General features: G+C 34.3%; 1 long non-coding RNA gene across 1 annotated transcript; it reads left to right on the top strand.

The window, feature by feature from the left end:
* The first annotated feature begins 15369 nt into the window (after nt 1-15369).
* On the top strand, nt 15370-17340 carry LOC116159339. Its single transcript, XR_004142964.1, has 4 exons — nt 15370-15572; nt 15624-16170; nt 16233-16325; nt 16941-17340. It is a non-coding gene; the product is annotated as an uncharacterized LOC116159339 (long non-coding RNA).
* The last annotated feature ends 2164 nt before the right edge of the window (nt 17341-19504 follow it).

Here is a 19504-nt window from a genome sequence, read left to right as displayed (position 1 = left end):
CCCCCTACAGGAAAATCTAGAGTGGGTAAAAGTACTTGGGAGTTCTCTACCTTGGAAAGCACGCATGGAATATTTCTACATGTGAAGGTACTTTTGGTAACTATTATAGCATTTCTTTACATTGTTGATTTTATATTATCAGCATGCGGAAGATGTCGACTCTGAAATGAAGAAAAAGGCAGATGCAGCATAGCAAAAGGGGCGAACGGTACAGCCTTATTTTATTTTCATTGGACCAACTGTGCAATTTTGCACTAATTTTAATCTAGTATTCATTATTAGAGTTTGTTATTTTGAATACAAATAGAAATGTCACAACGTACCATTAAAAATTTCAATACAGTTCATTTAATTCAACAAATTTGATATTATTCTCCTTAATTGGAGTGGTCCTTCGAGACACAACAAACAATACATAATTTTGGTCCTTCGAGCCGGATATAGTGCGACACCAGCAAGATCATCAATCAGTACCTATCATCATTCGCAAGTGGATACAGTTTGGAATTCGTAAGAAATATTGCAGCAGTAACGCATGGAAAATCAATTTGCATGCCGTGGATAGAAGGTGACATTAACAATCTAAGAATCGACAGTGAGTTTCCAGTTGTGATCTGCTTCAATTGGATTCCGGTAAACGAGACATATCTCGATTTATTGTATGTTTATGTTCTCATATTATCATATTCTTTTTGCACATTTTAATTCATTCCAAATACGTAACATTTGATTTTTTTTAGATAGATTTATTATTTACGCAGAACAATTTCATTTGAATATATTCATGATGGAGCCAGGAAAAGAAATAACATCATTACGACATTCACGGGCTATTATAAAGGCATCATTAACACGATTTGTTACCTTTCTCAATAAACCAGAGAACAGGAAAGATATCACGCAGTTACAGTTACGATTGAATAAAATTCAATCCGATTTTCAGGAATATAATATCATTCAAAATCAGTTAGAATTGCTTGATCAAAACGAATCAGCTGATCGCGATCAGATTGAAAATTCGTTTTTCGAAAACATGTCGCTTGCGAAACGATTTAATAAGTAATGTTAAAATAGGCACGACTTCCTCACCAGAGGGTAGTAATCAATTTCTTCAAACAGGTGTACACGAAAACTGTCAAGTGGATTCAGTCACAAATCTCAAATTGCCTCGCTTGAGTTTGCCAGAATTCCATGGTTCGTATGATACATTTGTAAACTTTGAAAATACATTTTCATCATTGATTCACGAAAACAAAAATTTAAATAAAATACAGAAAATGTTCTATTTAAAAAGTTGTTTAAAGGGTGATGCACATCGTCTAGTACAATCATTAGAAATTACTTCAGATAACTATGACGTAGCTTGGGATATGCTCAAGAAACGATACGAAAACAAACGTGTTATTGTCAACAGTCACATAAAATCATTATTCGAATTGCCCACAGTCACAAAGGATTCTTATATTTTATTACGCAAGTTACTAGACAGTGTTTTCCAACACATGAGCTCATTAGAAAAACTAAATGTTAACACGAAGGAATGGGATCAATTAATCATTTATTTTATTTCAACCAAAATCGATCAAGCAATGAAGAAAGAATGGGAAAATTCGTTACCAACAAATTCTCTTCCCACATTGCAGGAATTCATAGAATTTTTAACAAAAAGATGTTTTACCCTCGAAACTTTGTATAATCATTCACAAACAAATATTCACAACACAAAATCAATCCCAAACAAACAATTACCCCAATTTTCAAAGACTTTTAAGGATAGGGAACATTCATTTGCTATAACGAATACCATTTTATGCCCATATTGCAAAAATAATCATTATATTTACAATTGTTATGCATTTCTAAATTTGCCCACAGAGGAAAAATTCTCACAGATCAGAAAAATGAAATTATGTAGCAATTGCCTACGCTCAGGACATCTCAAAAACTCTTGTCACTCTAGTAAATGTAGAAAATGCAACAAATCTCACAATACGTTATTACATGATGACAATTTTAATGCCCATAAGTTCAACACATCTCACAATGCTCGCAACGATACAGCTGCAAACATCCATCAAGCACAATCATCAGTTATGCAGGTTATAAATAGTGAAACATCACAGCAACAACCAAGCGAATCACAAAATATTACTCGTACATATCATTCATTTACAGGCATTTGCCAAACCGAAGTTTTACTATCAACAGCAGAAGTCTTCATAGACGACCGTTTTGGACGGCCACACAAATGTCGCGCTTTATTAGACTCTGGAAGTCAAAGTCATTTAATCACGCAAAAACTATGCAATAAATTGCAATTAAATCTCGAAGAATTCAGTTTACATCTCAAAGGTATTAATCAAGCATCTACTAATATTACGCAAAAAGCAACCACAAATATCAAATCAAAATTTTATTCATTTCAAGCTAGAGTATCATTTTTAGTCGTACCAAACATAACTAAAAACTTGCCTCTAGTAAGTTTTGATTCTAGAAATGTTGTACTTCCACGCAATCTGAATTTAGCAGATCCAGAATTTAACATCTCCAAAAGTGTAGATATTTTATTAGGTGCTAATTTGTTCTATGATTTATTATGTCACGATCAAATAAAGTTAGGTAAGGATAAACCTACATTGCAAAAGACACAACTCGGGTGGATTTTGTCAGGGACGGTTAATCTCAACCACGCGATAGTACGTAGATCAATTTGTAATCTTAACACAGAAATTTCAAACGAAACACTTAATAAAAATTTGTTAAAGTTTTGGGAAGTGGAGGAATTGCCACAAAAACAAATACTAACATCAGAAGCGCAGTATTGTGAAACATATTTTAAAGAAACGACAACACGTAATGCAGAAGGTAGATTTATTGTAAGATTGCCATTTTCAGATAAGATAGATGAACTTGGTAATTCAATGTCAATAGCCTTAAAACGATTTCATGCAACCGAATCGCGATTAGAAAGGAATAAAAATCTCAAAAATGAGTACCACAAATTTATGCTGGAATATGAACAATTAGGTCATATGTCTCCTAACACAAATAACTCAAAAAGTATCGAAGAAATATCGCATTTTTTACCGCATCATGCAGTAATAAAAGAATCCAGTACTACGACTAAATGTAGGGTAGTATTTGATGCTTCAGTAAAAACTAGCAATAATATTTCACTCAACGACCGGTTGCTCATGGGACCGATCAGTCCGATTTATTCCATATTATCATTAGGTTAAGACTCAGAAAAATTGTGTTAAACGCCGATTGTAAAATGATGTTTAGGCAGATTTTAGTGCATCCACATGATCGAAAGTATCAGCAAATTTTATGGCGATATGAACGACAACAGCCTATCATGACATACACTCTTAACACATTAACTTTCGGAACAAAATGTGCGCCATACCTTAGTACACGTTGTTTACTGCAATTGGCAATTGATAATGAAGAAAGTTATCCAAAAACAGCTCAAATAATTAAAAATTCATTTTACATTGACGATTTGTTAGTTAGTGTAGATACCATCGAAGAAGCTTTGCAATTATATAAAGAGCTTACAGTCATTTTTAGTACTGCAGGTTTTCAATTAAGGAAATGGTCATCAAATATAATCAACGCATTCTTTATGATATTTTAGGAAATGGAAATAATGATGAAAAATTGGTTCAATTTTGCGAAGGCAAGGAGTTAAAAACCTTGGGTGTGGTCTGGAATTCGATTTCAGATACACTGCATTATTCGGTAAACATAAAATCTATTCCTACACTAATTACCAAACGACACGTACTTTCAATAATTAGTCAAATATTTGATCCGATGGGACTTATTGTTCCAGCCATTATAAAACAAAAAATATTAATACAAAAGTTATGGACATTAAAACTCGGTTGGGATGAACTATTGCCAGAAGAACTACGTCTTTCTTGGATCACATTTGTAGAACAACTAAAATCATTACACGATATAAAAATACGCAGACATGTAGTATGTGAAGAGGCAACACGCGTTGAAATTCACGGTTTTAGCGATGCTTCTGAAAAGGCATACGGTGCGTGCTTGTATTTAGTATCAATAGACAAATACGGTAATTATTACTCACATCTTTTATGTGCTAAATCCAGGGTTGCACCTATAAAAAAAGTTACATTACCAAGACTAGAATTATTAGCTGCAGTTTTATTAGCAAAACTTGCAAATAATGTAATCTCATCTCTGGGAATTAAAATTTCAAAAATAGTTTATTATTGCGATTCAACCATAGTACTCTCATGGATAAAAATAGATCCTAGCCAACTTAAACCATTTGTAGCACACAGGGTAATAAAAATTAACGAATTAACAGATAAGGATAATTGGAGACATGTAAAATCGGAGCATAACTCGGCCGATATTATTTCACGTGGTATCAATCCAGCACAACTCTCACAGTTGGAGATTTGGTGGCAGGGACCTTCTTTTATATTCAGCGGGGAATCTGAATCAGATATTTTTATTGAACAACCTATCTCATCATTACCAGACATCAAACTAACTCTATTAAATGTTCGGGATGATCAATTTAATCTCTTTACTAGATATTCAACGCTAAGTAAATTGCAACGGGTAGTAGCATATTGCTTCAAATTCAAAAACATTACTTTGGGAAAAAACAAGACATTGACAAATATTTTATCAGTTTCAGAACTCGAAATATCACTTACAGCTTTAATTAAGATTGCTCAACATGAACAGTTTTCACAGGAAATCAGACTTCTCCAGAAATCACAGCCATTAAATAATAATAGTAAATTAATTTTTTTACATCCATTTTTAGATGAACATGGTGTTATTAGAGTAGGAGGGAGATTGAAAAATTCTCTACTGAACTACGAAAACCAGTTTCCCATAATTTTATGCGGTAAACATATTTTTACAAAACTCATCATTAAACACGAACATCTGAAACATTTACATGCTGGGACACAAAATGTATTATCAATAATTCGTTTAAAATATTGGCCCATTCATGGAAAAAATGCAGTGAAGAGTGTAATCAGGTCCTGCGTACGATGTTTCAGGGCAAATCCAAAACCTACAAGTTTTCTAATGGGGAATTTACCAACTGCTAGAGTAATACCCAGTAGAACATTTTCCAAGTGTGGCATAGATTATGCCGGACCAATTTTTGTGAAAGATGGAATTTTACGCAAATTCAAATTGGTAAAAACATACATATGTATTTTTGTATGTTTCGCAACTCGCGCAGTTCATATTGAACTAGTAAACGATCTTTCCACTGATAGTTTTATAAATGCACTAAAGCGTTTTATATCGCGGAGAGGCAAGCCAAGTGATGTGTTCTCGGACAATGGATCCAATTTTGTAGGTGCTCATAATCATTTTCGTGAACTCTACGAATTAACTCAAAATTTGGATCATAATGAGAAGGTTTCAAATTTTTTATCACACGAAAAAATTACTTGGCATTTTATTCCTCCTAGATCGCCTCATATGGGAGGTCTATGGGAGTCTGCAGTTCGTTTGACTAAATTTCATTTAGTTCGAATATTAGGAAATGCAAATGTAACGTATGAAGAGATGATAACAGTTTTAACACAAATCGAGGCATGTCTTAATTCACGTCCATTGACTCCTCTTTCCGATGACCCTGACGATTATTTACCACTCACACCGGCTCACTTCATAATCGGTGAAACATTAGCTGCGATTTCACAAGCAGATCTTAAAGAAATCAAGATTACACGATTGTCACGATACCAACGGTTACAGCAGCTATTCCAGCATTATTGGAGTAGATGGTCGCATGAATATTTGACACAAAAGCAACAACGACGTAAATGGAAACACGACCAGCAGAGTCCAATTAAAATAGGAGCTCTCGTTATTCTAATGGAAGAAAATACTTCACCACTTCGATGGCCAATGGCACGTATAGTACAGCTTCATCCAGGAGCAGATAAGGTGGTGCGGGTAGTATCGGTAAAGGTATCAAGTGGCAGTGTATTCAAACGTACGTTAGCTAAAATTTGTGTGTTACCAATAGAAGATAAGGAAATTTCTATTGAACAATCAACTTAACAATTATTGTTTTTATAAAGCTTCCATTGGAAGAATTTGTATTACTTACCATAACATATTGTTTTTATATTGCTTTGAAAGCAGATCTTTCAAGGGGTTCGGCGTATGTGCAATTTTGCACTAATTTTAATCTAGTATTCATTATTAGAGTTTGTTATTAAAAAAAATACAAATAGAAATGTCACAACGTACCATTAAAAATTTCAATACAGTTCATTTAATTCAACAAATTTGATATTATTCTCCTTAATTGGAGTGGTCCTTCGAGACACAACAAACAATACACCAACCTTGACTGAGATTAATCAGAATTTTGCTATAGTGGACAACATTAAATACGAGTTTGACAGTAGCGGTAAAGCATTTGATACGTTATTTAAATTATTTCATGTATTGAACCTAAATTATCCCCAAGAAAGTGAGCATATTTATTTGATAATTCAAAAAGCTGTGTATAAAATCGACACTCCTTATGATAAAAATATTCCAAGCATAATGGACGTTGTCAGACTTGGTTCCTAATTACGCATACTCCACTTTGAAATTAAGTATATTTTTAAGTAGCCTGTATATACGTAGAATTAGATTTAATTTAGTTTACTTTTGTGGGTTACGTACGGTAGGGTCAATCGGGGAAAGTGTGATTGCTTTTTTTATTAATTGACTTTGACGTAATTTTTTACAAAAACCACTAGACATAGACATCTACGGTTTTTAAATCTTTAATAAGGTCAGTACATTATTATCCGTGGATATATTGATTGAAAACAGAAACTGATTTTTGAAAAAAAATTGAAATAATAATGGATGTCCAGTGCCACACTTTACCATTAAAAGGGGTAAGTGTGACACGGGAATGGAAAAGTGTGGCAAACGTGAATATTTTCTAAGATATCGAAGATAGATCAAAGGGGAAAGTGTGACTGAAATGCTGAGAATTTTTTATATAAGAAAAGTATATACATTTTTTTCTTATAAAAGATATTGAACCCATACAATTAATGTTTAAAAACTTAAAACTGTCTTCTTCACATTATTATTAAGCCATTTCAAATACTTGGTCCACAGGTCCAGGGAAAACATACCGCATTCTCTCCCCTGTCATTAGTAATTCTGGATTTGGCAACTGCCCCATTACTTGCTCCTTTGCAATAAAAGAAATGTCATTTTCATCAGCAAGGAACATCTTCTTTGTATGGTCTGTGCATTTAAGGCTCATTATTTTATATTCTTCTTCGTCGTCGTCTTGATCAACAGATTGAATTATTGCCACATAATAATACTTGCTCTGATTTCGTTTCCCGCCTTTGAATTGCACAAGCACATATGAGCCAACACTGTACACATCCATTTTTGATAGATCACATGGTTGGTCGAGGGTAGGTGGCTCATAATCACTGCTTTCACCAGAGGTAATTTCTTGATCAGCATCCTCACTAGAACTGATGTTTGGGATTTCCTGTTTTTTCTGTTTTGCATTTTTTGTCTTTAGTTGCTTTAATGCGTGTTTCTTCTTCCGCGAATCTTCAACTGGTTTTATGTTTTCTTTACCCTTGCGTTCTTTAAGAGCCTTCAGGTATTCATCCTGGGTAATAACTTCTGCAACATCTATTCTTTTGCGAGCCTGCTTTGCGGCGCTTGACCTACCCGATGCTGACAATTTAGCTAAAACCAATCTTTCAAAAGTTTTTGATGGTGTCTCCTTAACTGGTGGTGGAGTAGAAGGTTCCGGGATTTTGGCAACAGTGTCGTTATTGGAGGATGATGCAGGTGTCAATAAATCATTGTTTGGAAGTGGCAGGGTGTCGGACTTCTCTTGGCTTTTTACTGAAGTCAAATATCTTTCATATTTTTCTGGATCAAAATGTTTGCAATCAATTGCGTTCCTGTTTACACATGTACTAGAGCCGGATAAATTGGGGTCATATATGCCCGTTTTCATAAATCCATTTCGGACGTTATCAGGTGTTATTGATTCCCACGCCTTGCCTAGCAGTTGAGCAAAATCGCTTTTTGATATTTTTGATCCGATATTCAATCTTGTCCATTCAGTCAAAAGAGTATCCCATCGAGTTTTAACAGACTTAAAGATTGACACATCTAATGGTTGAAGAAGGTGGGATGTATGAGGAGGAAGTTTAAGAATTGTTACATTTGAGCTAACTGCACATTCAATTAATTCCACACTAATATGCGACAGATGACCGTCATAAATCAGTAATGCTGGAAATTCTTTTACGTTAGGTACGAATATCTTTCGGAACCATGAGGTAAAAACTAATTCCGTCATCCATCCATTTTCACTAACAAAATAAGACGTTCCCGGAAATGCATCTTCACAAAACATCGACGTCCATAATCTCTTTCCTTTATGTAAAATCATTGGACCCATTTTTTCACCACTGGCAGATATGCAAGCTAATACTGTGGTATACTCACGCCCACTTCCACCAGTTACTCGTGAGGAGGGATCTCCTTTTCCAGTAACTACTTTTGAACACAGAGGATCGTGATTAAATCCACTTTCATCACAGTTATAGATGCACTGAGGTTTGTCTTTAATTTTCAGGTCATTTATTATTATTTCCAATTTATTATAAAAGTCCATAACAATAAATGGATCATTTGCTTGTCTAGCTCTAGAGGATTCTAATAATTCTGGTTTCTTTAAAGTCAGCCTCCACCTATTTTTAAAACCGATCCACCAGTCGTGCCCAGGCATGTTATTTGTAAAACCATTGGGAATATTATTTTGAGTAACGTAATCTTTTATCAGGTTTAACACATCTTTTTTTGTCAATCCAAAGCCCCACTTATTCATTACTTTTATGTATTTAGAGAGTTTTTCTTCAGTCTCTTGAGGTAACTGCGTTTTTCGATCCCCAGCATTGATTACATTAATGGTGGACGTTCTAGGATTTTTGCCTTTCCAGCCCTTTAATTTTAACATTAGTGTCGATCTCGGTATTTCATATTTTTTTGCAGCACTGTAGACATTAATTTGACCGGATTGTATCTCATCTATGGCACTTTTCAAACTTTCTGCGGACCAACGTCCGCCTACGCCCCTGTTTGTCTTCCTGATGTATTTTCTTGGCATTTTCTTATGGAAAGATAAATTAAGATTAAGATCGTTACATCCAGATTGGTAGAATACACTTACTTTTAGGCTCGCTTTTAGGTAAACAAACAAAACTAAGAAATTAGATCCACGACTATAAAGTAACACACCACTCAAACTAACCTCACAATGTCCGAACTAACAGCTGATTCTGTTACTGCCACACTTTCCCATACCAGTGCTGCCACACTTACCCTGTTGTTGTTAAAACACCAGTGATGCCTAATATTTTAAACAACTGATTCACAAACTGTAAATAGGTAGTTCCGAATACACATATTGCTAGGCAACAGATGGGGCAAACATTACACATAAGCACAAATGTAGAAATTTAAGTTTCACTTGTTAAATATAAATTTGAATCAAGTGCATTGATATTGGTAGTCCATTTTATCTGCAGTGGGATTTTGCTAAGGAAAAGTTGGACATTAAACATATCAATTTTGTTACATAAATTTGTTGTTGGCTTAAGGAAATGTCCTCTCTTGTTTATGACTAGCCATTTTGGTGTTTGGGACCCTTTGTAATTTTTTTTTAGCTCTTGCCACACTTACCCCATTGCCACACTTACCCTGATTGACCCTACATAAGTTAAAATGAAATGCCAAATTTGCCAAAAAGATTATTCTACTCTAAATAATTATATGATACATATTGAATTTGCTCATTCTTTTGTGAACCGTTTTGAGTGTCCAGTTGTTGGCTGTTATAGAGCCTATCACCAAAAGTCGAGCTTCAGAAAACATGTCAAAAGTAAACACACCCATGCACATCCCTTGCCATCATCATTAAATGACGAAAGCTTAGTAGCGTCTGAACCTATTCAAAACATATCTTGTGGTTCTCCACTTGAAAGCGTTTCTCAAGAAAAATCCCAAAATGAATGTGAAATAGATGACACAAATGAGTTTAATCATATGATAAACGAATTCAGTACCATGTTTAACACTGCGGTGCAACGTTTTATATCTAAATTGTACTCGATCCAATCCATACAAATTGTTATTGATTTAGTGACCCAATTTTTGTCTTCTGGTGTAGTAGAATGTATAAAAGAATGTTGTTTAATTGCGTTTAAAGCATCTGACAGTAATTCCATAGCTGTAATTTGTACGTGCAGTAATTACGTACTACGCTTGTGTTACCTACTTATACTTATGTGCAGATTATCTAAATATATATTTTTCGGACCCATATTTTTATTGCATATCGGATCCATCGAAGTACCCCTCTTAACGGCGCAAAACAGAACCTAAATATAAGGATACGACGGAACTTGAAACTAGATACAGATTATTTAAACAATGGTTATGCATAGATTTGCATTAGTGCTTCAAATACTATATTGAAGTACACTAATTTTCTTTGTAAGGAATATTACATCTTCTATTAAAGTTCGTTTAGGTTTCAACCAAAGTAAGTTTTCTCACATTAATGATGCGATTTACTTGTCTGAAAGACATTTACGTACTTGTATAGAAATAATACATCTTTAAAATGTTATACTTTGATCTTGGATTAAGGGTTTAAGGAATTTGAAATAAAATTAATTATTCTTATTCTGTCGTTATGAACACCTTAGAAGGATGACGTGTAATGCATATTGCATGAATACTTTTGTTTAATTTATGAATGATATACTGCATTAAGTAAGTATGCAGAATTTTAAACTTATGAAATCTTTTTAAAGAAATTCGAAGTTTGCTATAAAGAAATATTTCTTTGACCTATATAAAAGTCGCGATGACCTTAAATTAATGTTGTACCTATGCTTTATTAATACATGATACTTCTTTTTTGCGTGTAATATAAAATAAACGTTGCCGTTAACATCATGATCGAAAAATAAAAGTTGTTTGCCGCTACGCTACAAAAAGCAATATTAGATTCGAACGAACATAAATAATACCCAAAAATAAAAATTAATTAATTGCATTTTAACAACCTTAAGAAAAATTATTTTGTCGTGAGGCTACATAAATGATGCGGAAAATTATATTTACAAGAGCATGAACAACATACGAAAATAATGATAAATTAATTACATTTACACAATAGCTTTAAGTTAGTAATACAGATATTAATAAAAATCACATGTTATAAACTGAAGAATTTTTTAGAGTTTGTTCGACATTGAGATAGGTAAATGAAAAGTTACTACATGCCTGGATGACAGACGTGGAACAAAAAATGTTATACACTTGTACAAACATGTAAAGTCAATATTATTTTGCAATAAAAATTACATAGAAAAGCAAAACTTATACACTTCCTTCTTGTACTTAAGGATGCAAATTGAAATCTTTCCAACACAATGTCATTTGCGTAATCTCTCACCGGGTAAAAGCGCTAACTTAAGTATTTGAAGCGAAGCGGTTGAAATTAGGTGATGAATCTACAAAAAAAAAATTAAAATTACCACAAATAAAAAAAGTAGGTACCTTCTTTTTTTACCTGATGTTAACAACGGCATGCCATGCAATAATACTTTGACAGGCGAATGCACAGCAATTCGACTCATATAACGCGCGAGCTGCAAAAGGCAAGGCGCTACAAAAAATACCATGTGCTGTTTAAATAAAAAACACACGCCGCTGACCGGCCAGCTAGCTCTGTTGACAAAAGGGTAAACAGCGGAGAGAGCAAGACAATACAGGGACGTAGGTAAAAGAATTCAATACAATTGGTAATAGCTCCGTAGCTATCCTCGATTTCAACTCAATCTTCTCTACTTACGGTTAGTGGTTCTGGTAGAGTCTTTTGGGCGCCACCTAATTCGTCCAATTTCGCTTATCACTACCCGAACTAGGAAAGGTAGCTTAGCTTGAAAAATATGTAACTATAATCCCACAAAAATAATTATTTATTGGGGTGCTCTGCACCTTCATAAAAGCACAACCAAAACTTCGGTTCCCCAATGGGAATCCCAAAAACTTAGGTCCAACTATGAGGCTTTAAAAAATAAATACTCCAAATTAATTCAAACATAAAACATTTACAAAAAAAAAAATTTCCCCCATGAAATACGGAATAAAACCCACCAGAATCTCTGGGGTCAGAACACAAATATTGTTACCGTGGCACAAGTGATGAATTAGATAAAGTGATTTCAATCCCTTAATCGGTAGCTTGGGGGCAATGAAGTGGTTCAAGTCGTTACGAGCTCGTACGTTACATACTGGTTATTACTTCGTACATGGGAGTAATACTTAAGTGATTATCAATTATCGTATCTCAATATTCCAAGCTGACTAATTAACAGTATTACTATTGGCTTTAGTGCATATGCCAATTACCACAATGTGGGTCCAATTCAATACAAACAGATAAATTTATAACATTTACATCACCACAGGATCAAATATTTACGTCTGAATGGCTCCTCTGGGTCCTGGTGTAAGTCTTCTACGTAGTGCAATAAAAAGGTGTCGGTTATTAGAAGAGTTCGGCTTAGCCCGCAAGATCGTAACGTTGCAATGCTAGACTTTACGGCACTGCTCTGCAATATTCTGTCGCCTAACTTCCCAAGTTCAATCCATCCTCAATAACCCCATTCGGTACGTAGATCGGTACAAGGATTTTATCTAGTACAAGGACTCCTATCCAATACAAGGACTCTAAAAATATAACCTAATTACGACTGGTTCTCACTTAAATATAGACGAACGAACTACAAAACAAAAAAAACTTCGTCAAACAGCAAGTAATGTAAAAGGCGTTATATCGTGGATCGGATCGGTATCGATGAGTGTTTCGGCTTCAAGATTAAAATTCCATTTCGGAAAGTTGCTGTCGATTTAGATTCATTAACGACACAACATTTAAGTTCGTTGGCAAGTAAAAATGCTTTCGCAAATGGTTAATTCACCAACGGAACATGAAGATGGTAAAACACACACCGAATCCCAGTCAAACACACACGTTCCTCTTGCAAGTTCTAGCGAGAAGACCCCACTTTCTTTCCGAATTTCCGGCTAGTGCAAAGAAGAAATTTATCTCCAACCAATTAAATCACAGAACGGCCTTTACAATACCATATAAGGAAATCTCCAAAACGCTTATCGAAAACGGAAATGAATTATCACCAATACGAACATAGATAGATATGAAAATAACACCAACGCAAATGCATAAAGTTACTAGATGGGTTGCATTCAGCGCGGCGCAAAAAGTTATACACAGAGTGAATAAACGTGAAATATAGACAGCATGTTGGCATTGTTTTAAAACTGTTACACTCAATTAAAAAAAAGAATCGGAAGAACGAATAAGCAGAAACTAAATGATTTGACAATACAGGGTTGTTACAGATGATGTTATTGATTTCGATTGAAAATAATAATGGATTGATATGTTTATAATATTCTATAGTATTTTACATTATTAGCCAGGTAAGTGAGTTTTTACTGGCGATAGGAGAAGTTGACTGGCGAGCCGTCAGGCGAGCCTGTCATCTCCTAGAGCCAGTAAAAACTATTACCTGGCGTATAATGTACAATATTTTATTTGTTACTCATTTGTAAACGTAAATAATTAGTTCTTAAATTGATCTTGAAGAAATGTCTAAAATATCATGTGATCCATGTAACAGAGACTTCGCATTAATTCTGGCCAATGAAATGACTAGATTACTAACTTGTAAAATTTTTACAGTCTGCTGTCAGTTTTACAAGTCTGCTGTCAGTTTTACAAGTCAGTAGCGTTTAAACATGACGTTTACCCGTTTGCGTTTTGTCTTGTTAATCAACGTTTACAACTGAGTAACAAATAAAATATTTTTCCTAGGAATGTATCTATCTTATTTCTTTGTAACATAAATAAAACTAGCTTCATGCACGTTTGCAATTATCAACATTATTTGTAATAACCCTTTGTAACATAAATAAAACTAGCTTCATGCACGTTTGCAATTATCAACATTATTTGTAATAACCCTGTATAACGTATTTCAAAAGGCGAATCGTCTTCAATTACCATCATAAATCTGAAGCGATTATTACGTACCTACAATAAAAATAGATGTTTTATTTTCAATTATAACTCATATACGCACTCAACTTACTTCGAATGGCACGGTATATTTTTCTCAACCCTGCTGCGTTCGGATGTATACCGTCACTGAAATTTTCCAAATTAATACCACATACAAAATATCATATACGAAACTTACCGTTCGAATATACGCTCCGCATTCTCGCACTGAAACAAGGCGTAAAAGTCGATAAGTTTAAAAACATCACGGCGATTAGAGCATATATCTCTAATCGCCGCATTGTATTGTGACAATTCGATTTGTACGCTTTGCCCAGTACGGATCATGGGAGGGACGGTGCACAGCAGGGCTCGATATTGTAACGTCCATTTCCTTAGGGTACGTAATAACCCCTTCAAATTTCTAATGGCAACGGAAGCCTTTACGCCTCTTGAAATATCGTTCGTACCAATCCAAATGACCAAAGGAACATTCCGTGGCACAAACCATTTAGAAGCTGCATTACGCGACCTCTCGATTCTTCGTCTTAATTGCGTTATAGTTTGGCCCCCCGATACATAAATCTACCAAACGCTTGCCGTGCATCTGCCGAACTTTCCGTTTGCACACCGTGGCCAACATCCTTCTTAATATGCTATCTCCCAAATAAAATTCCATCGCTACAAATGTTGATAAATATATTAAGTTACTATCAATCGTTAAGATAATTAAAAAAATACTTACCACACTTTTAATGAAAATTAAAAAGGAAACACACACACACACACCCACACCTTTTGTATTACAAAGTCGCAGACTGGGTGTCTTCCACTGATCTCAATAAAAATTAAATAGAGATTAGTGGTGTCTCCATAATAAATAAATCCCACAATTTAACGTTCCCATCTCTTAAACTGCATTTCAAATTTTTATAATAATAAAGGAAGGACTAGCTAAAATTATGTGTCCAATATGGTTTTTTCGATATGATACCGATGATTTCCATTTGTTTCTCTCTACTCACCCCATATTCTACAAATTCTATTGTAAAAATAAATTGGGAATGTAATGCCCGGTTTTGCAATTTTGCAAAGAATTATTTAAACGAGACGCGAAGCTGAGGGTATGTTCCGTCATCTATGGATTAGGTGGATCCTTATCGCTGTATACACGATAGTATTCCAGAAGTCGCGAAAATTGTAGACTGTGATTATATGTTCTGTGAATGACAATCTTTCCTGGCGTTCGGTTTATGTATTTTTCAAGTCGCAGTGTTGATCCTCAAAGATTGACCCCTACACTACATTTTTAAAGGAGTCACTTTTGAATCTACATCCTCTACCTTATTGCAAAAGTGGCGCCACTTCACTTCTAAGTTTTTAAATGTTTGTTTTATTGGTAAGTGAATAGTGTTATATGATTTAATTTATGTAACAAGTATTTTTTCAGATTTCGAAGAACACGTGTTTTATTAACTGGAGCGAAAATATTCAAAATTAAAGGTTCTGGAAATTTTTTTTTTAAAAACCATTAAATTGCGTGTTTGCCAATTTTTAAACGGTCCTTCGTACTTCTGTACTTACAATGGGAAAAATATAGCATAATTAGTTCTCTATTTAAAGTGACCTTTCCGAAGAAAATCGAAATCGTATTAACCCCGTGGCAAGAGATCATATTTTTTTTTTAAATTGCCATACTAAAATTCGGGAGTCACGCCGGAATTTAGATCCGCTTGCGTAGTTTGTTCTACGACAGTGGCGCCACTTCATTTCCAGGTTCCATTGCGATCACGTTTCGTCTTGGAGGTGTATTAGATTGTTCATTTTCTTATCCTATTGATATTGTTTTTAATTGTTTATTTTATTGGTAAGTGAATTACGGTATACGATTCAATTTATGGCGATACGTATTTTCGCAGATTTCGCAAAAATTCAGCCACCTTGTGGAATTTCGATCTTCGTGGGATTTTACTCTTTTTTATCGTTTAATTTATCTTGTAAGTGACAAATCCTAGTATAATACCTATGTGAAACTGAAAAAAAACCTTTTGTTAAAAAGATTTTCAGGTTACCTTCGACATCAATATGAGGCCTCCGAAGAAATTGAAAGGAGGGGCATTGAGTTTACATAATGCCAAAATTCGAAGACTAGGTATATAACGGGTGTCCCAAAATTAACGCAAGATTTGAATTTGCCGCCATTTGTGCGGTGAAGTGTTGGCAACCCTGAAAAAAAAGCAATTTGACAGCTAACAGTGTAGGGTTATTAAAAATGGAGCGTTACACGATAGAACAACGTGTCTTCATTATTAAAGAATATTTCAAAAATAGTGAAAGCTTGGCGGCTGCAGTTCGAAAATTTCATACAAAATATGGTCGGAACAGTGTTTTAACTTCGTCAACTGTGAAGAGATTAATTGAAAAATTCATGGAGACTGGATCCGTTGGAGACGCCAAACACACTGGTCGTCCAAAAACAAGCCGTTCAAATATGAACACTATTCCTACCATATTTTGTATGAAATTTTCGAACTGCAGCCCCAAGCTTTCACTATTTTTGAAATATTCTTTAATAATGAAGACACGTTGTTCTATCGTGTAACGCTCCATTTTTAATAACCCTATACTGTTAGCTGTCAAATTGCTTTTTTTTCAGGGTTGCCAACACTTCACCGCACAAATGGCGGCAAATTCAAATCTTGCGTTAATTTTGGGACACCCTTTATAAATTTGATTTTATTCTGATTAACGAAAACTATTCTTTTAGCTTCGAGTACCGATTCAGTCAACAATGTCCCTGTCGGCCCGAATGATGTAGAACGTGTGGATCTTGGTTTGGATGTTTCTTCGAAATCGGGAAAGAAGGTTGGACGACGTGAATGGATTTTTGGTTCACATTCACAATATAAATATCAATTTATGTTTTATGTACTTTGACTTATTGTGGCTTTGGCAGATAAAAGGTATCAAAGATGTGTAAAATATCAACTTAATTATGTCCAATTACAAATCTTAATTTTCTTGTACGTAAAATAAGAAACCGTTGTGATGTTTCCTCAGACAGTCTGACAGTTTTTTATGATTACCGAACTAACTGTACCCATAAAATTTACCTTTTATACTACAACATAAGTACAGTTATAGTTTCTTTAAGTTGAAGTATATCTGAGAAGCAATTACCAAGATACAAAGTGCCCGAGAATGAAGATAAGTAAATTACACTTTGCAATTTGACGTAGGTACCTAATTAAGTTGGTATTTTATACACCTTTGATACCTGTGACCCACCAAAGCCACGATGGCCCTAAGATACCTACCTGTGTGAGAAGCATGCGCTGAAAAACTTGCAGCTTTTATAAAATGACGAATGTCTGGCACTTTTATCACTTTATCGGTAAACTTGGAACATTTACAATAAATTATTATTCATTTAGGTATCATTTTTCCACGTTTGTGTAAGGGGCAAGTATCACTCTCTTAAAGATCTAAAGTTTAATGAAATTTTATCGACCATGTGTATTATGATTAACATATGTCAAAAATGTTATTTGGGCATCAAAATCCTTGGGAAAAAGTCACAAGGGCTTTACTGCTTGGATACACAAGACATGAATTTAATGCAATTCTGTGGACCCTGGACCACGCGTAATTTGATAAAATTGTTGAAGCCTAACGATGTCTGAAAATGTGTTTTTAATGTGCGAGACGAAACCGAGTGGTATGTCAATGGTCCTATCATATGAAAATCAAATGAACTGCCTGCCTGCAAAAATCGGTCGCTCATGTATCATGGCTAATTTCCTTATTCGTTGAACAATGTTACGAAAATTTGTGTGTAATATGTATGGTAGGTCATTCTAATAAAGGCAAACAAAACGCATGCGCAAAAAATTGTGCCACGCACGCTCAAAAAACAACTTCATTATTAATGGGGCAATATAATCCCAATTTCTATGGCAGGTCCCTCTAATAAAAGGAAACAAAATACACTTTTCAAAAATCGTACTGAGCAAAATACTTTATTGTTTCGAATGATTGATCTATTCTAAATGCTTTTGCGTATGTTGTAATCAAATTTTATATATGTTCCCCAAAGCAATATTTAAATTGTTTTCAGAACGGATCTGAGAAGAAGGCGACGCCGCTTCGTGGCGCGGCACTCGCGAGTAAATTGAGAAAAGAGCAACGTGAAGAAGGTAAATTGTTTTATTTTGTTTATAAAGTTTATTTTACATTAAAATATTTTACACTTCGATTAGTTAAAAAAAACAATTTTTTTAATTTGTAGTGAAGACGGGTGATGCGGCTTCTTCAACTTCTCAGGGCTCTGACTCAATTCTGCTATCGGTGGAAATTGAAAAGGTAAGAATATAATTATACAAGGGAAAAAGTACTAGATTTTTACTCGAGGTTGTGTTATCAAAAACCGAGAGCTAAAATCTAACATTTTTCCCGTGTATATTTTTTTTCTATGACGGAAAACGATAATAATAATATTTATTATACCGTTATTTGTGTGGATAAACGTACGGTGATCATTAGAAAAATATGACAAACAAAATACATAGGTACATTTCAAGATTAACTAACAAAAGAAGATAACACAGTAGGATTTTACATAGAGGGACAGTTTTTAGTGACCTCTTCCTGGCAATAAAATGTATTACTTGAAAGGAATTTTTTGAGGCGAGACTTTAGAGCAGCAATGGACAAAGATCTTATACTATTATAGGAAGGATTTTGTAAAGTAGTTAAAATTGGCGCACTACACCATCCTGTGTTTTAGACAGCCTACAGTAATTAGCTCGAGTGTTATGTTTAAGCCAAGTGTCGTGATCGTGTATCTTACATTGTTTTTTTTTGTCAATGATAAGTTTGGCTTAGCATAACAAATTGCTTCAAAAATGAACATGCAAGGAAAGATAAGAATGTTTTTCTTGCAATCCTTCCTGTATATTGCAGTCGTATCGATTTATAGAAATTTGAAGTTTTAAACTGCAGACAGGCTGTTGTACTTCTCGCGATAATACGAACTGCGTTGCTAAGGAAACCTTTACTCAAATATCTGTCAGTTTTGTCATTTGATTTAAACATTTTGAATTTAATGATTGTTTAGTAGTTATTTTGAATGATATAAAGTTTAAAATATCCGATTCTGAATTTTCTTAGACTTCACCTGAGTTGGTAGAACCAGAGAAAGTACAAAAAAATTATCTTTATTTAAATCATATGTGTATACCTATATGCGAGTATATCCGGAAAAAAAGTAATTTCATGAAAAGTGAATGTTTGTTACCTGTCAACAGATAATAAAATGACAAACATTTTTCC

This window comes from Photinus pyralis, unplaced genomic scaffold (assembly GCF_008802855.1).
Source record: "Photinus pyralis isolate 1611_PpyrPB1 unplaced genomic scaffold, Ppyr1.3 Ppyr1.4_LG1, whole genome shotgun sequence".
Classification (NCBI taxonomy): domain Eukaryota; kingdom Metazoa; phylum Arthropoda; class Insecta; order Coleoptera; family Lampyridae; genus Photinus; species Photinus pyralis.
Note: the sequence above shows the minus strand (reverse complement) of the source record. Positions and strands in the feature narration are given on the sequence as shown.